The sequence below is a fragment of the Rhipicephalus sanguineus genome, chromosome 2, assembly GCF_013339695.2.
Source record: "Rhipicephalus sanguineus isolate Rsan-2018 chromosome 2, BIME_Rsan_1.4, whole genome shotgun sequence".
Classification (NCBI taxonomy): Eukaryota; Metazoa; Arthropoda; class Arachnida; order Ixodida; family Ixodidae; genus Rhipicephalus; species Rhipicephalus sanguineus.
The window spans coordinates 22,597,044-22,623,245 of NC_051177.1; the positions used below are offsets into that span (position 1 = coordinate 22,597,044).

Genomic DNA, 26,202 nt, shown 5'->3' on the forward strand with positions numbered 1-26,202 from the left:
TTGCCCACTTTCTACGACGGTGACCCCGTCACCTTGGTTGAGTTGCCTGTAACGTTCTTGAAAACGTGGTATCATTCTCATAAGTGTAATACAGTGCTTATGTGAATGCGCTGACCAGGTATTTGACATGTGTGTTGAGAAACGAACCTTTCACCCAAGCGACTCCCTCGGTTGGTTTCGTTTTCTCTGTCTCGAACGCGATGTGGAAACTGACGTTAGCCTACGGGTGTCGTACGAAAAAAAAAAAAAAAAGCGGCGGCATGTTCAGATCGCTTGGATTCGTGCGTCTTGTTGACTAATGCTACCGAATGTTTTTTTCTGTTTTGTGCACTGTCAACGGTGTGCTTTTTCATCCACCGGCCGTGCAACGGGCTTGTTTTCGCTGAAGCTCACAATGCTTGCCGACAAAAAAGATGCCAGTCTTCTGTCGTTTGATAAATTGAGCCTTTTTTGTCAATATGATTCGAGTTCTCTTTGTAAGGAGGTGCTTACTTTTATCCTGTCAGCAGTAACCGAGTGACCTTGATCTTTCAATTAAACAAAAACCTTTATATGTGGTGTAGGTTAGATATCATGGTGGTCTGCGCGGGCTGCAGCTATTCAAGTTCGCGGCTTCTTCCCCTACCACAGTTTTTATATTGCCTGTATTACATTACGGAAAAACTGCACAGAGACTGATGCTCTTGACCTTCGTGTTATTCATTAATGTAACATATAGCAATGAATTCGATCTGTCGTGGCCAAGGAAAGACACGAACGCAGGAAGCCAGGCAGGAACGAATGCTGTGTTTTATTCAAGGACGCCTCTGCTTTTTTAGCACTTACCAAGACGCCCCTACATCATGGGCATGTGCTTGCACTTGTAACATATTGCATGTATTACCGCATAACGTAGGCCTTCTCACAACTATGAAATCTCCGCAGACTTTATTTCATTGACCACACTGATTTCCATGGATGCGATATCCCAGCAGCACGTGGTCTTCAGTGTTCCTGAGCGCTCCAACGACAGAAAGACTGCGCTTAGAAATTAGTTGCTTCCCACCTTCACATGCAGAAAGAACATGACGCAATTCATACTCTGTCACTTAGTGATTCGTTTCCGTACATCGCTATCTGTAGGTTGCCGTATCGGTTATATCATTTGTTCCGTAGTAACTGATCTGTTAAACATTGTCTCCTCTGCTCTCGTAAGTGCTATTTCCAAGTGTGTAGGCCGACGTAAGCGTGTTTGATCACTGCTTCGTTAATTTGCAACACCGCATTTTATCGGGCTTGCGAGAAATGCGAGGCGACTTTTTACTCTATTCTGGCTTGCCCGTGCCGGCGCGGGTCTCTTAAACGTGTTGTCATCGCGTAAATGTAAAAAGATTTTGACATGCTTTTGCTCGTTATGTGGGTTGTAAAACGAATTGGAGATGCTTTTGCGTTGCGTCATGTCAGTTCATAGTAAGCAGTCGGAGAAGCGGTGTTTAGTCTTTAGGTGTAGCTTTACTCCACAAATCGGCAACTTCTGGCAGCAGGAGTATGCGACGGGCATCGCTCGCTGCTGTGTGTTGCGACGCTTGTGAATTATTTTGCGTGCATCAGATTCCTATGGACGAATAGCAGCGGGGTTGCCAGTGTGAATTGTAACACCTCACCATTCGACCGCTTGGCGAAGGAGCAAGCGCGGTCTTTTGTGATTGCGATAGTTTGCCTTAGGAAAAAAAAAAAAAAAGAAGCCACGTTATTGATAAAGAGAGAAACGATTTTTTAGGCTTTGTAAGCAGGAAGAATGCTTGCTAAACATTTGGCTGGTTCCTGAGATTCACTGGAGGAGAACCACCGAGATCGGGCTCGGAGGTTGTGTCGCCAAGATGCAGCGTCGCCCGACATGCGCGAATGAAGTTAGCGACAGTGCGACTGCGAGGTTGTCTTGCCTATTGTCCTGCCGAGTGCGATAGAGAGAAGTGCAGCTTGCTCAAGAACGCCGGGCTGGTGTAGATCGCTGCCTTTTTAAGCATCGTGTAGGCTGAATGACTAACCTGACTAAGTGTATACATATGTGCTTAAGATGTCGAAGGATATGCTGTCAAAAGAATTAACCGAATGCCTATCCTGGTCGAACTGACGTCAACGAAGGCATTAGAAGTGGGTGGGCTTCAGATTTTGTAATCTTGCTATTTTTGGAATTTGTATGTCTTATGAAGAGTGTCGAGCTGTCTGTGGTCCAGCAGATGCACGAGTGTTAAATGTCGCCGCGCCTCCGAGTGCTCATGACTGACAAAGTGCGTCGGAAAGTGGGAGCGCAGCTCAACGCCTTCATCCTACAATGTTCATTTCTATTCCACGTTGCAGCCGTGTTCCAGTAGTAGTAGTAGTAGTAGTACTTTATTCACAGTAAGCAGAATACAGAGCTCACTGCAGGGGCAAGGGCTAAAGGCGAGCAGCCTGACAAAGGCCCCTGACCCTCCGCAGTTCGTCACAGTGCATAAACTTCGACATAAGCCCAGCCAAAAAAAAATATATATATATATTCAATACATTGGTTTCAGAAAAATGGACAACAAGCAACTTGCAAGTGTACACATAAAATTCACACACAAACAAAATAAGAAGTTTACATAACACATTTCAAGAATTGGAGGTCGCTCTCGTAGAAATACACAACTAAACGAAATCGATCAAAAACTTCAAAACTGAGAGACGCAAAATGCATGTAGATGCACCGAATTACACTGTACATTAGTGTAATCGAAATACAAATTTATGAACAATTTAAGCATTAGCCGAGGCATGAAACTCCACTAAGTAGTTTTAATAATGTATACCGGTGGTTATTAATAAGATCTTTATTTGTTTCTTAAAGGCCGCTCTACTAGCCCTAAAGTTCAATTGACCTGCAAGGGTATTTAAAACATGAGGTACCTGGAACACAACACTTTGTTTTCCATACTTGGTTCTTGTTCTAGGAACTCGTTTCTTTTGTTCTCGCAAACGGTAGTGTGGTCTTTCGGTACAAGTTTCTTCATATAGCTTATTCTTTTGGATTAACTGAAGCAATTTAAAATGATATAATTGATCCATTCTGAGTATGGAATGTTTAATGAATAGTGGAGCAGTGCGCAAGTCTTGTTGGTTTCCCCTGTATTTTTCGAAACAGCGCAATATTTTCTTTTGTATAGTTATTAGCTTATGGTAATTCCCTTGCGATGTCGTTCCCCAGACTAACATCCCATGAGTTACTTTAGGATGGACGAGTGCATAGTACGTACTTATTTTTAACCTCAATGGGATTAAGTGCATTGTTCTGGAAAAACAACCAACTATTCACGCTAATGCGGAGATCAGATGATTCACATGTGTGTTCCAGTTTAATTCCTCCTGAAACCACACATCAAGAAACTTTTGTTCCCTAACGTGTGCGATGCAATTTCCTTCAAATTTTACAGTTATGTTACTGATAGGTTTGTTTATAGGTCGGAATATCATATAGGTTTTTTTTTTTTTTCGCATTCAAGCGCAGTTCATTTTTTCTCACTCTCGTCGGTGGGCGGGGCGTCTGTCCGCTGTACGTCGCAAGAGACATAGCATGCTTATTGGCCGATAGCCGACGTAAATCGAGAGCGGCGTTCGGATCAGATGCGCTTCTTGCCGCGGGGTGCCGCCACTTGCCGGCGCCGCACTCCTCAGACACGGTAGCCGCACTCGCGCAAGCGAATCGCAGCGGGAGAGCGATCGCGTTTCATGACGCGCGCTGGCGTAACTTCTTTCCCCCATGCCATCCCTCCCTGTCTAGCTTCCAGTGCGCTCGCCGGCACGAGAAAAGAGAGAAAGCGCTGGGAGCGTGCGCCAAACCCCCGTAACTCCGCTGATTCTTGACGGATTCGAGAAATTTTTGCGGCAATCGATTCGGGAGGCAGTACACTCCGATACTGAGGCCATTAGATCATTACTTGGAAAAGTGGTTCATGACCCCTTTAACCAATTTGAAAGATGGCTTAGATAATTATTTACACTTACAAGTGATATCAAATTGTCTGATGAAAAGAAAACATTCGTATCGGCAGCGTACATAATAAGTTCAGGAGTATAAGGTATATCAACAATATCATTTATATAGGCAAGAAACAATAACTGCCCCAGTATAGACCCTTGGGGGACTCCTTGGTTTAGTTTTATCTTTGTAGAAATAGTGTTATTTAGTTGTACAAATTGATAGCGATCTTCAAGGTAACTTTTAAAAAGTTGTAGAGCAACTCCACGCACCCCATACCTCGACAATTTATGAATCAATAATTTGAATTGTATGGAGTTAAATGCCTTTTGAAGATCGAGAAAGAGCCCAAGAGTGTATTTTTTGTTTTCCATATTTTCGATTATCTAATCTTTGATATACAGTAAAACTTGTTCCGTTGACTTATTTTTCTGAAAACCGTACTGACTTTTTTGTTATTATTTGATGCTTATCAAAAAAGGATGCAAGTCTATCATAAATTACCCCTTCAAATATTTTTGATATTGTTGGAAGCACGGATATAGGTCGATAGTTCGCTAAAGTATTGATATCACCACCCTTATGTACTGCAGTGACTTTTGCCACTTTTAAGTTTCTCTGGAAATACACCGTTAGTGAGGGTGAGGTTGATAATATAAGCCAAGATATCACATATCAATGGTGATATCAATTTAAACTCAGGAGAACCTATTTCATCAATGCCTGATGCAACATTATTTTTAAGCTTTCTGATTCAGCTTTCTACTTAAACCGGATCTGTGGGTACGAGAAAAATAGAATACGGCAAGGTAGACTTATCATGAGTCGGAGCATTATCTATGTTACCATCCGCTGAAACGTAGGAACCCGCATTTATGAAGTGTTCATTCATAACATTGGCCAACATTTCACCGCTGAATGTCTCACCATTAATTGTTAGATCCTGTGTCCTATTCCAAGCCTTATTTCTGTTCGAAATAAGGCTTGTAGACTCAGCAGGTAGATTTTTTTTAAAGGGGAGGGGGAGGAGGGCTTAACCACCCTTTATGCACGTTCGTTCGTAAGTTTGTAGGTGTAGGCACACAAGTAGAATTGAAAAACCTTGGGCGCGTTTTGAACCCCCTTCCTTTGGTTACGCCGGTGATGCATAATATAGTATACCAGATTTGTGCACATATAACCTGTGACCGAAGTTGCGTTGTGCGAACCAGTGGGACCTCTCTATAACCTTGCAGTAAGACAGTGCCAGCGAAAACAAGGGGCCGGATGAACAGGAACGACAAGTACACAGGGCGCTGAAAGAGGCACATGTAGAATGAGGGCCCACAGAGCTAGAGATGTAACCAGGCCCGTAGCCAGGAATTTCTTTCGGGGTGGGGGGAACCACTTGCTGAAGGCCTTGACTATTTGAGGAAAACACCTATTTTCATTATTTATTTTCGGTAAAACATTCGCCGTCCGTGGCGGCCGCATACTAATGCGCACAGAGTTCTAACGCTTATGTATTCTTGATTAATTTTAACTTCAAGTTCATAAAATTGATCCGGAATCCCACACTGCGTCCGTCATTCATCAGCGTGCAAATTGGGCAAGTTATTTTTACTGCTCTTGATGGAGTCACTCCACACATTTTTTACAGGCTTGCATATTTCTACTCCTGTAGAAGACTGGCATTTGCAGACGCGACAACATTTAGCGCGGTGGTTTTGCTTCCACTGACTGCTGAAATGTTCTTGTGTACGTCGAAGACATGCTCATCTCATACGTCATGCTCTTATGACAACCACAGGACAATAGAAGCTTAAAGGGAGAATCTGAAATGTTGGCACTTGTGACTTTTGTTACTTTCGTACCAACAACACGAGGTAAACCACGTTAGCGTTGTACCTGAACAATCCCGCACCTTTCTGATAGAATAAAAAATTGGAACTCCTCTCCGTGCACGTCAGTTGCGAACCGAAAGCTGGCCACAGCTTGCCACAAATTTCCCGTGTGTCTGCGGCTAGAAACAATGCCTGCGGCTAGAAAATGTTCCATCTTTGTGCGTGCAATTTCGAGATGATCGAATTAGCACTTTCCAATTACATGACGGAAAGGCCCGCATGACATGTGTGCTTTGGCGCAGGCACGTCGTCTCTAACGTTTCGTCGAGAGTACGTTCTTTCTCGACTTGTCAATTTTGTGACGATAACTGGGGTAGCGTTATGACAACCGCACCTTTCTTTCTTTTTTTTTTTTTTCGCGCGGCAATCTGGGTGTCGTGAATAATCGGCCCACGTTCGTTAAAGCCAGGTCGTTACCTGGACACGTGCGCTCGTCGTAATGCTTCTCAAATGATCGCCAGAAAACAAACTGACAATAATGTTACCAAAAGCGGGCGCCCTTTCGGCGTATCGCTATATTGCGGCGGCTCGCGCCGAAGCGAACTTACGCCATGCCATGCTTCCAGATGTGCAACAGGCTTATTTTCATTTTATCATCGTGTTGTTTCTTCGCCGAATTTTGAGCTCACCCGTCATACATCTGTTTCTTATCCTACGCAACGATCAGAGGCCACAAGCTTTTAACTACGACGGCGACACGAATGAACACAGGCATCGGTGTTTGTGCTCCTGTCGTTCCATGAACATTGTATTGCGACGTGCTAAGCGGAACCAAATGGTCTGTTATAAGGGATTAGATGTTACGTTTAACTTGAATAATCACGGCACGGAAACCCGAGAGTCATCCTAAACACTAATGCGCGCACCTAGCGCGCAGCCGGACAATGGTCTACGTGTTCGCTCGTCTCCATTTACGTTTCTCCGATTACTTCGAGAGTTGTCCTAAATGTTAACGCTCTGTTATAGTGCATATTCCAAGAACCACACAAGGCCAGCTATAACCAAACATACTGCCACGTGCGTTCCTTATTATCACTTTTGTTGTATTCCGTTTTCACCCACAAAGACTGCCAGCGACGCTCAGCGCGAACCGCGCCTCAGTGTTCGAGAAGCTTCACGAGATTAGTAGATCGTTTTGTTAAGATTGCGCGCATGACGCGAACGCTCGAGCTTATTCTAGAACATGCGAAACGAGCAGCGATATCGCTGGAAAGTTCGATAGCGCCTGTATAAAAGCCGACGCGCTTCACCACTTGTCAGTTGATCGACGGACGACGCCCTGTTCGCCGCAATCATTTTACAGCGTGTATTGCTGTAGTTCTAGTTCTCATTTTCCGGCCACAAGTTCGGCCAAATAAACAGTTTCACCCTGCAAAGGCCGACTGCTGTCTTCGTCGACGTCAAGACCACGTGACATCTGGTGGAGGTGCTGATCGTCGTGACATCGACGCAAGCAGCGTAGGACTCGGCGCCGTCCTTGTGCAGAAGACTGCCGGGCAGGAAAGGGTCATCAGTTATGCTAGCCGGTCGCTATCAAAGGCAGAAGCGAACTATTCCACAACGGAAAAGGAGTGCCTAGCGATCATCTGGGCTACATCCAAGTTTCGCCCCTACCTCTACGGCAGGCCCTTCAAAGTTGTGAGCGACCACCACGCATTGTGTTGGCTAGCTAACTTAAAGGACCCTTCAGGTCGGCTCGCACGGTGGAGCCTACGACTTCAAAAATTCGACATTACCGTCGTTTACAAGTCCGGAAAGAAACACTCCGACGCCGACTGCTTGTCTCGTGCCCCCGTCGACCCACCACCGCCCGACGACCACGATGATGACAGCTTCTTGGGAGCCATAAGTACCGACGACGTCGCCGAACAACAGCGAGCCGACCCGGAGGTGAAGAGTCTAGTTGAATACCTGGAGGGCAGGACCATCGTTGTCCCAAAAGTATTCAGGCGAGGGTTGGCATCATTTGCCTTGAAAAACAACGTCCTCGTAAAGAAGAACTTCTCTCCTGCCCGAGCCAGCTACCTTGTCGTTGTCCCCGCAGGGGCGTCTGCGCAAGCAGACGTTTGGTGTGTAGCGACACCACGGACCCGAGCTAACGGGGGGGTTTCGACCCCCTCCCACGCCCAGCCGTGCGTGGCTTCGCCGTGTCCGGGGAAAAGGGGATCCTGGGGGTTGAGCTGACGCCGGGTGACTGGACCTTTAAGGCCCCCCGGCAGAGGCAACACACCCCTTTGGCCCCGGCTTCACGTAGACGGCACCCCTGGGCTGACCCACCCAGGGGAAATCGGCGGTCACCTTTTCCTATCCCCCTCTCTGATCTTTCACTTTCCTATCTTCTTTCGTAGCTGTCCTGTCTCCTATTCCCTTCACTTACTTCGCAATTTTCATAGGTGGCTTGGGTTAACCTTGTGCAAGTAGCCAACCTTGGTCTATGCGCATTTGGTTATAGTAGCGATGTACGGCTGGCGTCTGCATGTTTTCAATTCCGTGAATCTTGTAGCGTCCCCATGTTGGGCTCCGTGGTGGGTGGCCGCCATTGCTGCTGAATCATTTTCCATTATTATGCATAGAGCATTCCCATTAATAAGCGATCGTGCCGCTTCAAAGCGTGTACGCACCGAAGACCTGAACTTTCTAAGCCGACCAAAAGAAATATTCCCTACCTATCACGTAGTGCACTGTGAAAAGACTGACAAAACAGCTAGAACCGTGTCCCCATTTGTAGTATCCAGAACACTGACAGCTACCCTAGGTGCTGGCTATAAAGTTACAAAAATGGCCAGTGGCGACCTGCTTCTCCAACTTCATGACAAAATACAGTTTGACAAATTAAAGAACCTCGTAACTTTCGGCGAAATCCCCATCACTGTCACACCCCATCGATCAATGAATTCCGCACGTGGAGTCGTGTCAGATACAGACCTCCTTGATCTTACTGAGACGGAACTCCTAGAAGGCTGGAAAGATCAGCACGTGACCAATGTGAAACGAATTATAATCAGGAGAAATAACCAAGAAATTCCCACTAAACACTTAATACTGACCTTTTCTACAAGTGAACTGCCACAGAGCATTGAAACCGGGTACACAAAAACAGCTATTAGACCATACATCCCGAACCCCCGCAGATGCTTCCAATGTCAGAGATTTGGCCACGGCTCTCAGAGCTGCCGTGGTCGACCTACCTGTGCGAAATGTGGTGTCCAAGGCCACGCCTCGGACACCTGTAATGAAACACCACACTGTGTGAACTGCGACGGCGACCACGCTGCGTATTCACGTGCCTGCCCAAACTGGAAAAAGGAAAAAGACATAATTTCATTGAAGGTTCGAGAAAACATCTCATTCAAGGAAGCACGCAGAAGGTGCTCGGCCTTTCACGGCCAGACCTATGCTGATGCGGCGCGTCCGGGGGCAGCGTCGCATCGGCCACCGCCACTGTCCCGGCCCACGCAAAGTGAGCCACCGACCGTGGCGGCTGCCCCCATGGTGGCAGCAGTCAAGACTGCTCCACCTACCAAGCCACTGATCCAGGCGACTCCAGGGTCGTCGGGTCTTACGACCACGCCTCGCCAGGCGAGGTCGGAAAAACAAACCAGCAGCTCGCGTACGCGGGCGTCCAGTGCCTCACACGAGGCAATGGACACAACTCCGGTACCCCTGGTACCGAAAGAGAGGCGTAGCTCCTTGGAGCGCGCCAAGAAAACAAAAAAGCCGATAACAGCGCCCGCCGACGGCTCTGTTACTTAAGTTCCAACTTTCCGTTTGAAAACAGCTACCTCCTTTTCGTACACACAGCACTACTTCACTTCCAATATGGAAACACAAATCATACAATGGAACGTCAGAGGACTCCTTAGAAATCTCGACGATGTCCAAGAACTATTACACAAACACTCACCAAAAGTGCTGTGTGTACAAGAAACACACCTAAAATCGAAACACACCAACTTCCTACGTAGTTACATTATTTTCCGAAAGGACCGGAACGATGCCATGGCGTCATCCGGTGGTGTAGCCGTTGTAGTTAATCAAGGAATAGCATGTACACACTTACCACTCCAAACGTCCCTCGAGGCAGTGGCTGTTCGAGCGGTTCTTTTGAACAAACTCGTCACCATTTGCTCGCTCTACATACCACCACACTACCAACTGCAAAAACACGAATTTCAGTCTTTAATAAATGAACTCCCAGAACCTTACCTGGTCCTTGGGGACTTTAATGCACATAGCAGTCTATGGGGCGACTCTCGCTGCGATGCACGAGGTCGTCTGATTGAACAATTCCTCTTCTCTTCCGGTGCGTGTCTGTTGAATCTGAAAGAGCCAACATATTATAACCTCGCTAACAATACCTACTCGTCCATAGATCTCACCATTACATCTCCATCACTTCTACCTTTATTCAAATGGAAAGTCGGTAATAATCCTTATGGAAGCGACCACTTCCCAATAGTTCTGAGTGCACCGATAACGTATGAATGCCCCCCACAGTTTCCGAAATGGAACATTGAAAAAGCCGATTGGGAAAAGTTTCGCAAAGTTTCTAGCTTAAGTTGGACTGATATGTGTGGTTTAAACATAGATGAAGCCGTAGAGTACTTCACAGCCTTTCTCACGGATGCTGCAACTAAGTGCATCCCACAAACAACTGGATTGCCCGGGAAACGACGTGTCCCGTGGTGGAACACTGAGTGTCAAAATGCACGCAAAAAACAAAACAAAGCATGGAGGTTGCTTAGAGACTCCCCGACAGCCGAGAATCTCGACAGTTTTAAAAACATAAAGTCTCAAGGCAGGAGAACGCGCCGACAGGCAAGAAGGGAAAGTTGGCAGAAGTTTCTATCGGGCATTAATTCATACACACAGGAGGCCAAAGTGTGGAACATGGTTAGCAGGGTAGCAGGCAGACAAGCACATTCACTTCCTCTAGTAAACACACAAGGCGACAGCTTGGAAGATCAGGCGAACTTCCTAGGCGCACACTTCGAAGAGGTGTCGAGCTCGTCGCACTACTCTGAAACTTTCCAACGATACAAAACACGAATCGAAAAACAGAAACTAGAGCGCAAATCCACAAAACACGAAGCATACAATGAACCTTTCTGCATTGCTGAGCTACAAGCATCGCTTAATTGGTGCAATAATTCCGCCCCAGGCTCCGACCGTCTTGTATATGAAATGCTGAAACACTTGCCATCTGAAACTCAAAAAGCCCTCCTTTCACTTTATAATGCTGTTTGGTTTTCCGGCGAGATCCCATCGGCCTGGAAAGAAGCCATTATCATTCCGATTCTAAAACAGGGCAAGGACCCATCCTCCGTTGCGAGCTACAGGCCCATTGCACTGACAAGCTGCCTCTGTAAACTCTTTGAAAAAATGATAAACCGCCGACTTATACATTTCCTCGAAGCAAACAAATCACTTGACCCATACCAGTGCGGTTTTCGAGAGGGTAGATCTACCTCTGACCACCTTATCCGTATCGAGGCACAAATTCGCGACGCTTTTGTCCACAAGCAATTTTTTCTTTCGGTGTTCCTCGATATGGAGAAGGCTTACGACACCACATGGCGCTTTGGAATATTAAGAGACCTGTCCCACTTAGGTGTACGTGAAAGAATGTTAGATATAATAGAAAGTTACTTGTCCAATCGAACATTCCGTGTTCGAGTGGGCAATGTACTCTCCCGAACATTTGTCCAAGAAACGGGAGTTCCGCAAGGTGGGGTACTGAGTTGTACACTTTTTATTGTCAAAATGAATTCCTTGCGCCTGTCAATCCCGCGTAACATATTTTATTCCACATATGTCGACGACGTGCAGATCGGTTATAAATCTTGCAACCTTTCAATGTGCGAGCGGCAGGTGCAACTTGGTTTGAACAAGGTAACCAAATGGGCAGAGGAGAACGGGTTCAACCTTAACCCGCAAAAAAGCACTTGTGTATTATTCTCAAGAAAGAGAGGCGTCCATCCGGATCCGGACATTGAGCTGCACGGTCAGCGGCTACTTGTGAAAACGGAGCACAAATTCCTAGGCGTAATCCTAGACACGAAACTTACCTTCATACCACACATAAAGTATATTAAGAACAAATGCATAAAAACTATGAATATTCTGAAAGTATTGTCACGCACTACGTGGGGTAGTGACAAGAAGTGCCTGTTGAATCTCTATAAAGGCCTCATACGCACACGTCTAGATTATGGAGCGGTAATTTATCAGTCTGCGACACCGAGCGCGTTGAAGATGCTTGACCCTGTCCACCACTCGGGCATTCGTCTTTCTACGGGTGCTTTTCGCACCAGCCCCGTGGAAAGCCTCTACGTCGAAGCAAACGAGTGGTCGCTCCACCTGCAGCGATCCTACATGTCTTTTTTATATTACCTCAAAGTGAACGCAGACAAGGAACACCCATCACACCCTACAATTAATGATTTATCTAGTTCTGCCCTTTTTGACCACCGTCCTTCGGTGAGACAGCCCTACTCGCTTCGCGTGAGGGGCTTAGCCGAGGAAATGGGTGTGCCACTTTTCGAACACTCTCTAATGGCTCCCGCTCCACAACTACCACCGTGGCGGTGGCAGCTCATAGATTGCGATGTATCTTTCGTGGAAGTAACGAAACACGCGCCTATTGCACATATCCGTACATACTTCCTCGAACTACAGCACAAATACACTTGTCCAGAATTCTTTACAGACGCCTCAAAGTCCAATACCTCTGTGTCTTACGCAGCCGTTGGTCCATCCTTTTCCGATTCCGGTATTCTGCACCCTAATTCAAGTATCTTCACAGCAGAAGCCTACGCGATACTTGCGGCCGTTAAACACATTGAACAATTAAAACTACAAAAGGCAGTTATCTACACAGACTCCCTAAGCGTGGTCAAAGCATTAAAAACTTTGCAAAAACACAAAAACCCTGTACTTGTCTCGCTATACACTCTTTTATGCACGATATACACACTCGAGCAACATGTCGTAGTGTGCTGGGTGCCAGGGCACCGCGAGATTCAAGGCAACGTGTTGGCAGACCAGCTAGCAGCATCCGCCCACGAAAACAGTCCCAATACATTCATAGCTATTCCCACACTAGACCTAAAACCCTTCCTCAAAAGAAAGCTCAGCGCCTTTTGGCAGGGCACATGGGACATTCAGACACAAAATAAACTACACGTTGTCAAACCGCATCTGGGAAATTGGCCGCCAGTATCGAAGTCACGCCACACGGAAGTTACACTCTGCAGACTTAGAATCGGTCACACACATAGTACACACACACACCTTCTGTCTGGTGGAGATCCACCTTCGTGTGCACGATGTGGTGAAGCACTAACCGTGCTTCACATTTTAATACAGTGTAAAGAATTAGACACACTTAGGAAAAAACACTTTCCACTGCCCTACCAACAACAAATTCCATTACACCCATCAATGTTCATCGGTAGGGAACCGGTTTTTAAACACCAATCACTACTCACGTTTTTAGAAGAAGTTCGTAACTTTCACGTTATCTACCCAGGCATTCCGTAGCGTGGCCTCCTAACAGAGGCTGCTGCTGCGGTAGTCACACTTAAAGAAGCACCGGCCTCGCAGCCCTTGGTCTCAAGGGCGTTGGCGAGGCATTCGTGCTCATGCCATATACCCGTAGTTTCATTACGCTATTAATTCTCTCGCTATTCATTCCCACTACCCATACATTTCACGTCACGCTCATGATTTTAATACATATATGTTTTACCCGCCTTTTGCGCGAGGAATTTTAAGGCCCTTTTACAGCCGCTTACCATAATCATTGTTCATATTCGTTAATATGACCTGGCGCTCTTTGGCCATCAAGTGGCCCTTGCGCCAATAAACATCACATATCATCATACCTTGTCGTTGTACCTTCAGGACTGCGACCAGAAATTCTGCATGTCCTGCATGACGACCCGACGGCTGGACACCTCGGACTTTCCCGCACGCTCTCACGAGTACAGGAAAAGTACTACTGGCCGCGCCTTGCCGCCGACGTCACTCGCTACGTAAGGACGTGCCGAGACTGTCAGCGACGAAAGACACCGCCCACAAGACCAGCCGGCTTCCTTCAGCCGATCGAGCCTCCTCGGCGACCATTCCAGCAGATCGGGATGGACTTCCTGGGGCCGTTCCCAACGTCGACTTGCGGAAATAAATGGATCGTCGTGGCCACCGACTACCTCACCCGCTACGCCGAAACAAAAGCCCTGCCCAAAGGCAGTGCCGCTGAGGTAGCCAAGTTTTTCGTTGAGAGCATCGTCCTTCGACACGGCGCCCCAGAGGTTCTCATCACCGACAGAGGTACGGCGTTTACGGCTGACCTAACTCAGGCGATCTTGGAATACAGCCACACAAACCACCGCCGGACCACCGCGTACCACCCACAGACCAACGGCCTCACCGAGCGTCTAAATAAGACCATCGCCGACATGCTGGCTATGTACGTCGACGTCGAACACAAGACGTGGGATGCCATCCTTCCATACGTGACCTTCGCGTACAACACGGCCGTACAGGAAACGACGCAGATGACGCCATACAAGTTGGTCTACGGACGGAGCCCGGCAACGACGCTCGACGCCATGTTACCAAACGTGACCGACGAGGAAAACATCGACGTGACCACCTACCTACAGCGCGCCGAAGAAGCACGACAGCTCGCCCGCCTAAGGATTAAGAACCAGCAGACGACTGACAGCCGCCGCTACAACCTTCGACGACGCCACATGGAATACCAACCCGGTGACCGTGTGTGGGTATGGACGCCAATACGCCGACGGGGACTTAGTGAGAAGCTTCTTCGACGATACTTCGGACCGTACAGGGTACTTCGACGCCTCGGCGCACTCGACTGCGAGGTTGTCCCTGACGGCATTACGAACTCTCAGCGGCGCCGTGCACGACCTGAAGTCGTCCATGTCGTTCGCCTCAAGCCGTATTACGCGCGTTAGTGGTCTGAAGGCTGTACTTTTCCTTTATTATTGTACTTTCTTGCTTGCGATTATTGTTTATTGTACTTTCTTTTTTTTTTGCTATTTATTGTTGCATGCATTGACCATAACACCCCCCCCCCCCCATGTTCTGTTTTAAGCATCGGGACGATGCTTTTTCAGAGGGGGGGCATTGCCACGTGCGTTCCTTATTATCACTTTTGTTGTATTCCGTTTTCGCCCACAAAGACTGCCAGCGACGCTCAGCGCGAACCGCGCCTCAGTGTTCGAGAAGCTTCACGAGATTAGTAGATCGTTTTGTTAAGATTGCGCGCATGACGCGAACGCTCGAGCTTATTCTAGAACATGCGAAACGAGCAGCGATATCGCTGGAAAGTTCGATAGCGCCTGTATAAAAGCCGACGCGCTTCACCACTTGTCAGTTGATCGACGGACGACGCCCTGTTCGCCGCAATCATTTTACAGCGTGTATTGCTGTAGTTCTAGTTCTCATTTTCCGGCCACAAGTTCGGCCAAATAAACAGTTTCACCCTGCAAAGGCCGACTGCTGTCTTCGTCGACGTCACGACCACGTGACAATACAAACCAATTACCAGTTTACAGGTGCTGCTTAAGAACTACATTGACATACTACTCATCGTATAGGCGCTGCTGCGGGAACGTCTCGTGGGCCTCAGCTGCTTGCTCTTTCAACCATATTGAAGCTGACGGCTAAGCGACTATTTACCAGCGCCTTTACACTCGCGAAGCGTTGCTCTGTTTTGCCGGTGTACCGCGAAGAACAGCAATACCTTGTGAACTGAGCGTATACGCTGCATACACCGCCGCGGAACCCCACACACTCGATGTCCTCGCCCGCCGCTCGGAGAGGCGGTCGAGGAGGACATCGAGGCACTCTAGGAGAGCATTAAAAATGGCAGCCTCCTTGTGAAATTGGTGTATCGTCGGATACAACTCAAGAAGTCCGCAGAGGCTTCGCCCAGGCGACTGAAGCGCGGCAGTCGATCGACTCCGCGACTAAAGAAATAGTCCCGCTCATGCACTCGGCAATGTTCTCCGGAGGCGGGGTCACCGGCCGTCCGGCTCATGACGTCAGTACAGAGTGCGCGACCATTGGTGCAGGCTTGTGTGCTTACGCCTTTGAGGAGGATATGCCGCGGATTTAATTGTCATGCGTTTATAAAGTTGTCCGTTCGCCGTAGAGGTGAAGGCACAGGCAAGTGCCTAGAATGCGATCCTAGATAGCAAGAACATAACATCAAATATCGTGCCCGTCATTTGATTTTCTCTTAGGTACGTGACCTTTTTCTCTCTCAATATTGAAATCAACATGGAAGAAAAAAATAGCGCGACTTAAACAAGAACAGATAAGGGCGAGCGCTGAATCGCAACTGAAGGTTTTATTGGAAACATGTGAACTAATATACGTATGTTAACACAGACATATTAGTTCACTCGTTTTAAATAAAGCTTTCTGTTGTCTCTCAGCCTTCGTCCTAGTCTGTCCTCTTCGGTTCAAGTCGCGCATTTTTTTTCGACCATAAATTTGAACCAACTCGTCGAACCTTCTGCCTCGCTGTCGTTACAAGTAAACTCTATAAAAAAAACCGAAAAAATACGGCAGATACCACGCACTGTTGGAATCGATGTAATGCGAAGCAGCCAGCAGAGAGCTGCATAGATCGCGTTGTTTGTCTTTGAGGAAAACGAAGTCATGTCATGACATCTAGTTCACTATATATCCCATGTTTGTCATGAATGCATGCATGTACAATCTTTTATATAATTAAACGTATATTCTGGTATATACAATGCATGACTGTCATTTATGTTCGTCACGCACTCATGTCATGTCATGTCATGCCAATTTTGGTGTATACCCAGTTAACAAAACGGCCGGAAGCACACCAAGACGGTTTCATGTAAATCATGCAGTACATGGCATGCATGTTATGGTTTGCGCGTTAGGACCTGTCATTTATGTTCGTCATACGGTCACGTCACGCAATGCCAGCTTTGGTGTATATCAAGCTAAGGAAACTGCCGCGAGCGCACCATGACCGTGGCATGTAAATCATGTCCTACACGACATGCATGCCATGATTTTCATGTTATCACCTGTCATTTATGTTTGTTATACAGTCACGTCACGAAATACCAATTTTGGGGTATACCAAGCTAGCGAAACAGCCGCGAGCGCACCATGAGCATGGCATGTAAATCATGCATGCCATGCTTTTCATGTTATCACCTGTCATTTATGTTTGCCATACAGTCACGTCACGAAATGCCAGTTTTGGTGTATCTCAAGCTAGCGAAATGGCCGCGAGCGCACCATGAGCGTTGCATGTAAATCATGCTGCACGTGAAACTCATGTCACGATTGTCATGTTACCACCTGTCATTTATGTTCGTCACATAGTCACGTCACGCAATGCCAGTTTTTGTGTATCTCAGGCTAGCGAAACAGCCGCGAGTGCACCATGAGCATGGCATGTAAGTCATGCCCTACACGACATGCATGTCATGATTTGCATGTTACCACCTGCCATTTATGTTCATACAATCACATCGCGCAATACCAATGTTAGTGTATATCAAGCTAGCGCATCATGAGCGTGGCATGTAAATCATGCTCTACGACATGCATGTCATGATTTTCATGTTACCACCTGTGATTTTATGTTCTTCATTCAGTCACGTCATGCAATACCAAATTTGGGTAATGTCAAGATAGCGAAACGGCCGCAAGCGCACCATGAGCGGGGCATGTATGTCATGGCGTGCATCACATGCGTGTCATAATTTTCATGTTACCACCTGTCATTTATGTTCGCCATACAGAACAACGTTACTAGAATCTAGTAACGTTGGTACAGAAGTGTCTCGTCGCACCGGTGTATATCCGTCTAATTAAATGGCCGCGAACGCCCCGAGATCCTGTCATGTAAATCGTGCTGTACATGACATTCGTGTCATGATTTGCACGATAGGACCTGTCACCTATGTTTGCCGTACACTGTTGTCTCGCCATACCAATTTTTGTAATATCAAATTAACCAAACGTCCGCAAGAGCATTAACACCGTGGCATGCCAATCATGCCGTTCATGACATGCATATCATGATTTTCATGTTATGACCTGTCATTTATGTTCGTCATGCAGTCATTTTATGCCATACCAAGTTTGGGATACATCACATTAACAAAAGGCCCGCACTTTGCATGCCGTCACTACGTTATGTACTGAGGGCATGCCAAGTGCTTAAAACTTGTAACTAGTGATACGTTGAATGAAATTTGAATTGAAGTTAACCAACTGTGAATTAATCGTGAATAAAGTAGTAAGCCGCAGGAGTTAACTGGGCTGGTGGGTACGTGATTAAGACGGAAACAAACGCCCTGTTTTGCCGACGCATCTGAAACTTCTCGACCTCTTGTCTCTCTCTGCGTAGATATTGTGTTTTTGATGTTCTTCTGCGCAAAGCTTCTGCATATATTGTATATCCCAGCAATAAACCAGTGGTTGTTAGTTCAGCGCCCTTGTCTGTCGTTTTTTTGTCGTCCCGTGTCCAGCGCTGTTTGTTCCCGTCATGAAGTAGTAAGGGTGTGCGAGTGAACCAAATGTGAGTTAACAGGGAATTAAATGTTAAAGCGAATCAAAGTGAAGTAGGAGTTAAATAACTGTAAATCAAATGTGAACTAACACCCTGGCAACCAAGTCTCAGCATATAGAACCAGTGCTGATGTTTAGGTGAAATAGAAGAAGTTTTATGAAGTAGCAATGCAAACGACAGGGAAGGTCAAAGTAACTTAATGAGTGTTTCGTGTGAGCTCAGGTTTTCGCCTGTGCTCTCACGAAACGCTTTGAGGCGCCTTAGGGTTACATAAAACAGTAAGCGGGGGACAATACGCGAAACACATTGCGAAGACTTGCCGTGTCTTTTCCTTAGCTAAAGGGACTAAGTTCTATATTCTAGTGATAACCGTTTGTGGAGAAGTTTGGAGACGAAGCAGCATTAAAATTCCAGCCCTGGTGCCGTCAAAAGTGTTGTTACGTGCCAGCCGCCGCTCTGTCGAAGCTGTCTAGCCACTAACGTTGGTTATATTTAGAGGGGACTGCACACACGTGACCTTGTCCCGGGTATTTACCTTGACTTCTGCACTGAGCCATCAAGCAAGTGACCGCCGTTGCTAAGGGAAATCTGTATTATTTGTCAGTCGAAGAGCGCATTTTGAAACGTGCGAGTACTCAATACACTCTGATAGGCGCAGTGCATTCCTTAATTCAATCCTGCATGCCTGACGGCCACTAAGTTGGCTTTATTGTCGCTGCATGTCTGCATGCGTTTACTTACTATACTGCAAAGTATATGGGGCACTTTTAACGACATCGCCTATAGCTGACAATAAGGTGCATGTCATTGTGACATTTACTAAATTGCAATTAAAATAAAGCTGTTCTGATCGACGTATTGTAGCCAGGTATCGTAACTGAAAAAGGCGGTGCGTAGGTCTCGATATTGGATATCAGCTGTAGTTAGCGCGACACTATTCTTCATTTAATTAAACAGATTTTTTGTATTGTACAGCGTAGGCATTGCGTGTTCTTGGAACCGATTGGAACGAGATTGATGTTCAGGCGCATATGAATACTACATGTTCGATAGCGGCTCGAGCGAGCCTCTGCAGCCAGTCAGGAGCATTACAACAGCAGTCATTCATTGTTCATTTACTTCCGGTGCTCAAGACTGTATAAGTTTTATAGATAGATTAACGTATGACAATGGGGCATCATTTTGTCATGGGTGAGCTTATGTCCCAGGGGAGGCAGGCTGCAATGCACGGCTTCGATGAGAACAACAGTTCTATTCAAGGAAGGACTTCTATTTTCTATTGATACTCTTAACCGGGCCACAACCTGGGGTCACAGAAAAAATATGTTTTCCCAGCTACTACTGCTTGCGCGAAGTGCTTCGCAGGCGCTACAAACGCACGGGCACGTGAATAGAAAATGGGAACTCGGCTATTGCGATTTTAATTGCGCGAAGGTTGAGCGTTGGGCTATAGTTGGTGCAGCATTATGCGATGTTTCACAGCGCAAGGAACGAGCACGGCATTGAAGGCTCCGTGGGTGTCCTCCTCGTTCCTTGAGCTGTGAAACATTGAATTAATTGCACGGCCACTTAAAGCGCGCATTTGGTGCTGTCGCGGTATCGACGGTACTTGTACGGCTTTTATTTGTCTGTATTATGATATTCGGGGTTGTCACTTTAAGCTTTATTCGCGACAGTTTATACCATAATTGGCCTAAATTTCGAAGCAATCTCCTCTCCCGTCTTTTTCTTTCATTGCGATAGCAATTATATGGACAGTCTCGGCTGGATTTTGCCGTCGCCGTCGCCGCCGTCATGCACCGTATATGTATAAGTATGTATATATAAATAAAAGCCCCAAAGAAAAGTAATTCAGAAAAATGCTTCCGGAGCGGGGAATCGAACCAGGGACCTCTTCCTCCGCAGCGAGTGGCGCTAGCCACTACGCCACGAAACGCAACTCCTCCACGTAAATAACGGCGAGCGTTATATACACACCCTTTACCGCTGGACGGACTCAGAGACGGCTGCGCTTATAAGCGTTTCTTCATTACCAGCGAGATGGCGTTAGGAGCGCGACAGGCGCATTTAAATGTCGTCAGCTCGCTCGCTCGCTTCTTCTTATACTTGCGTATAGGGAGAACCTTGCCCTCCCGCTGTCTGCTCGCGCGGTTTTCTTGTGCTGAGAGGAAGAGGGATGTTTCACGCTTTCACCGTGATGTCCGCGCTCATGTTACGGAGCGTACGAAAGCCACTCGAGCTCAAGGGACGCCGCTAAACGAACAAACAGAAGATGAGCGCGAACTATCAAGTGTCACAGCTCGACACTTGAAGCACGCTAGTTTCCTTCGCGCTTTTGCAAGAGGAGCGCTGTTCAAACTGAGAGTATCCATTGGCGAGCCTCACTTCATATAGCATTAGTTTCTTGCTATCGCATTCATTGCTTCGGCCTTGCGGCGAAACTGTGACTTTTTTTTTTTTTGAACACGAAAGTGTTTTACGCCGGGGTCCACCAAGACTTTACTGCCGTATTTCCGTCGTGGATATGACGTTGATTAAATGGACGCTAACGGATGTGAAAGAAAAAACTAAGTTCCCCGCCGGGAATCGAACGTGCGACGACCTCTTGGGGATAAATAAATCCTTAAATTGCATAGTCCCAGAAAAACATATTTGCAGCATAAATCATTTTTGCCCCTTTAACCTGTATTATTCCCGCGAAAATAGCGAATGTTTATGCGAAGGCGCTCAAAGTCAGCCTCGCTCGTGCAGGAATTCCAACAACCAGAGAAGTGTATACCCGCAGTTAGAATCAGATACAAGCAATTTTTATTTTGATAACAGAGCTGATAACTTGCTGCTGACCATTACAACTTTTAGAATTTAAGCGACAGCTCTATTTATAAGCTGTCGTCGGATAGCATTCCTCGCTTATTAGTGAATTCGTCCGCAGCTCGGAACAGGCGCTCGACGGACGCATTAGATGATACCCCTATTGCCAACACCTGGCAGGCCGACAGCGGTCCGGCGCTGCGGCATAAGAACAGCTCTGGGAATGTGACGCCTACGAGACGAAGGAGTTTTGTGTAAGACTCCCGGGATAATTGGAATAAAAAAAAAGTCACAGTTTCGCCGCAAGGGCGAAGCAATGAATGCGATAGCAAGGAACTAATGCTATACGAAGTGAGGCTCGCCAATGGATACTCTCAGTTTGAACAGCGCTTCTGTTGCAAGGCGGCCGAAGGCGGCCGCCTTGCAACAGGCGGCCGAAGCAGCGAAGGCGGCCGAAGCAGCGAAGGAAACTAGCGTGCTTCAAGTGTCGACCTGTGACACTTGATAGTTCGCGCTCATCTTCTGTTTGTTCGTTTAGCGGCGTCCCTGAGCTCGAGTGACATTCGTACGCGCCGTAACATGAGCGCGTACATCACGGTGAAAGGGTGAAACATTCCTCTACCCCTCGCCACGAGAAAACCGCGCGAGCAGACGGCGGAAGGGCAAGCTTCTCCCATGCGCAAATATAAGAAGAAGCGAGCGAGCTCGCCGACGACTTTTAAATGCGCCCGTGGGGCTCCTAGCGCCACCTCGCTGGTATTGAAGAAACGCTTATTATCGCCTGCTGTCTCTGAGTCCGTCCAGCGCTAAATGGTGTGTATATAACGCTCGCCGTTAGCTACGTGGAGGATCGGCGTTTTGTGGCGTAGTGGATAGCGCCGCTCGCTGCGGAACAAGAGGTCCCTGGTTCGATTCCGCGCTTCGGAAGCATTTTTCTGAGTTATTTTTCTGTGGGGACTTTATAGATATATACATACTTATACATATACGGTGCATGACGGCGACGGCGACGGCAAAATCCAGCCGAGACTGTCCATATAATTGCTATCGCAATAAAAGTAACGTGTAACGTGATGCCTCACGTTACCGAAAAATGTTAACGTAAATACGTTACCCGTTACAGTTACGAAATAGTAACGTACGTTACTAAAGTAACGCGTTACTGGTAACCGCGTTACTTGTAAGCGTTACCCCCAGCACTGCACGATTCATCCACATCACGTTTTGACAGAGTCAGTCGTGAGAGGTGTTATTTTATTTCTCTGTGTTTCGTTCCAGCGTGATTTACCCAATATATAGACGTGAATCCTAGCAACCTACTGACCCCCTGCGCCAATTTATAACAACGCATCGGTATACTGTCACCAGCCACCTGTTCGTTTTTATTCTTGTACGTTAATCTCCCCGAGGCTCTTTGTGTATAGAGATGGCGTTTGGACGCCAAACAGCGGGAAGTTGAGGTGTATAGAAGCGAGCCTTTGTTGCGTGTAGGGTGTCGACAGCTTCGTGCGTTGTTCGCGCACATTGCGTTCACCGAATAGGGGGCGTGGCATGCTCTGCGCACCTTCCGTTCCATAGACGCATGCTTGGTTGTGGTCACAGATGTGACCGCCGCTGTGTGTTCTGTGGGCGTCTCCAGGCGCGTCCGGCTCTTCCGCACCTTGGTTTCATCGCCTTTTGCGCGCGGCGTGTGATTTCCTTCTCACAAAAGAAGAGCGCTTTGTCCCCCCCACCTCTTCTCCTCGCATTTTCGAGAACGCTCACAGCCACGCCCCTTCATTAGCCGTCGCAATTGAAAAAAAGCTTTTCCTTGTTTGGCCCTGTGTTGTGGACGGCTGCAGTAACGTGCGACATCGTTACACCCTTTGTGTTACGCTTGCCGTGACCGAGTCTCTGGGTTCCATTTCAGCCGGCGCATTTCAGTGAAGGGGAACTGCAAACTGCTCGCGTACTTATATATTTATGGGTATTGGCCTCGAGGAGTTACGGAGTCGCCCTCTATCGGACGCGCCTCGATTGCGTGCTAGGCAGGATGCCGCCGGCGCGCTCCCCATAGGTTTTGCTGTCGGCGCTCTACAAAAACACCTCGCGGGAGCCCTCCAGGGCATTTCTGTAAGTACTTTCGAAATGAACTGTGTTCTTTACTGTCAAGGTAATCATTTTCGACGAACTGAAAGCACAAGATAGTCTACAGTCGCTGTCTCTTTGCAGAAAACAGAGCACCCGCTTCACGCTGTCACCGCGTTGGAGACCCCTGAACCGGGTTCTTACGTGAAAGGTAGTCACTCGCAGAGTGCAAACTATGTGAAATATCTCGTTAGAGTAGACTGCCTGTATAACCAAACGGAGCATAACAGAAAGAAGCCTCAAGCCAGCGATCGCACAGGTTCGCGACGACTGACGGTGCCTCTACATTTATGAGCGTCTGCATGTATGTTCGTACTGCTGGTTTCGCTTTTGCTACGAGCGCGTTTTGGCACCGCGCTGTGAACTTTAGGCCGCAAAACATGAGAATTTGTGAGTAAACAAACAACTACTGTTGCGCGGACGCTATCAGAGCAGTTCAGAAACAATTTCCTTACAACTGCGGCTTCGGTGCGCATGACAACTTTGTGATCAGCCGTCCCGACGATTCAGTGTTTTTTTTTTTTCTTTTTCGGTCTAAATTCGGGTACGTTTCAATGTCATTTGACAAGTTGTCTCGCACTGCGTATTGATCGGTCTTCTCAGCGGGCAAATGCCGCTGCTTCTGTTTCTTTATTCAGCGCATTCGTTTCGTTTGGTGCTCACACAAAACGTGAGCAAATGCGACGCCTTTTTTTAATGCTCCTTATTATCGTTCCGTTTGCATTCCAGTGAACTTGCCGCTCTCTGTGATCAACAAATTCATAGACCAAAGCTTCACCACTTCGAGATTGCTGGTGGAAGGAGAACAAGTCTACAGACCGAGCATGTAGTAGCATGCGACGCCTAGGAAAAGAAAGAAAATACAGTAACGCGGGAGAATCAGTACATCGACTGACAAGAAGAAGATGGCTTTCGCCTTCTAGTCATCTTTAACGAATGCATAAGGGACCCTGTGCGTTTTTTTAATTCAACGTATCTAAACAATGACTTGTGCATCTGCAGCCGATTTTGTGGACGCTGAACACGGGGCCGACGATCAAGAGGTCGCATTGGAGGGTTCTGAGATGGCATCGCACGTGGTAAAATGTAGCGCTTTTACCATCCTGTGGCAGATAAGCATCATTTGCCGGCGGGAAGCGCGCGCGAGCCATCGTCTCAGTGCGCGCTGTCTGCTACTCACCGAACATCGCAGGCCCGACGCAGTAACAAAAGTCTTCGTCGCGGAAGTGCTTGTTGCACACAAGACTCGTAGCGGATGGCTACTTGCCGGTTCTTATTGTCCCGCGGTTACCAGTGCAGGCTGACAATGGGCTCCTTTGCGTAAGCGCGGCGCTGCGGCACCGAGCGGTAGAGCCCCATGTTCGTCGCCTTCGGAGGCAGCCACTCTATTAAAATGGTTTCAATTGAGTAGAAAATGAGAAAAAACTTCCGAATTTGAACAGACCGCAGCGCATGTGGGACTTGAAACTCGTTTTCAAAGCACCCGGCAGTGCGCCACAAGCAGCCGACGCGGCCGCGGAGACCACGTGATCCTGCCAAGTACGTCACGCCGACGGTGGCGCCGGCATTTCCAGTGGTGGGCCTCGAGGCCAATACCTCAAAGAGCCCCACGTAAACAAAATTAATTCGTAGTACCCTACAGCACGGAGAAAGAAGTATTTGAGGAGGAGAATCTCTCGGCCGCGGCAGCGCGCGAGGGCGGCGCGATAGCGTCACGGCGGAATGCGGTTACGCCGAAGCACGACAGATGACGCTTTCGGCCTGTTGCCATCTTTTACATGCTCTTCTATGGACGGGACGCATAAAAATCGTGATAGCACCTCGTACAATGTAAAATTTTCAAGATTTATGTCTGTAACATCAATAGGCAGAGATGACAGATATTTTAACTGCAGTTACTAATCGATACTGCCGGAATTATAGGCCGTACAGCGCTTGAAACGAACTGCTAATAGTGGCTCCTGAGCAGACGACGTCTGCCGCCGCATGCACGCGCCCCTGGCTCCTCGCTCGCATGTTGTGCGCGCGCATGCGTAGGTGGCCTTGGAAGAGAAAGTTTCCTTCGCTATTTGCTGGTTTCTTTCTCTTTAGCGCTCGCAGAGGCTCTCGCGCGTTGCGCGGGCGGCGCCGACTCCGCAATGTTTGCGCGCGCTTTTCACGCCGCGACAAAGGAGAGTGCTTTGCAGATTTCGACCAGTGCTTCTTCAGGATGGGGCGAAAATGTGTCGTGCCGAACTGCAGCAGTGGGTACGCGTCCTGCAAAGAGAAGGTATTTACCTTCAGAGTTCCTTGTGACCCAGTGAGGTTGGAAGCGTGGGTTCGCGCCATACCAAGAAAAGACCGACAGCTGACTCCTCGTGACTACGTTTGCGAGAAGCACTTCTCGGACAGTGACATAGACAGGCGGCGCTATTGTGGCGAGCTTGGTGGCGAAGTTCTCCTTGACAAACCGAAACGGCCAGTATTGTTACGAGACGCCGTGCCTTCAATCTTTCCGCGCGCTGTCCCAACTACTTGTCTGCTGTTCTAAAAAAAAGACAACGTGAAATTTCGACCGCCTGGGGTTTTGTAACGTGCACCTGAATGCAAGCACACGAGCCCTTAGCATTTCGCCTCCATCTAAATGCGGCCGCCGCAACAACCTAAATCTAAATTGATGGCATATGGGATAAGTCCCATCATTCGTTGAAATAAATTATGCCTAACTCATTCAGTTCACGTTATCAAAAATTATAGATTTCACGTTGTACAAAATATACCACGCTGCTAATTTTCCTGTATGTGACGCCATTTTTCTCGTTAAT

At 47.6% G+C, this 26,202-nt stretch overlaps 1 protein-coding gene across 1 annotated transcript in view; it reads left to right on the forward strand.

Moving 5' to 3' along the window:
• Window positions 1-26,202, forward strand: part of LOC119382518 (alpha-1,3-mannosyl-glycoprotein 4-beta-N-acetylglucosaminyltransferase B) — a 145,047-nt gene that overhangs the window by 958 nt on the left and 117,887 nt on the right. The window lies entirely within an intron of this gene.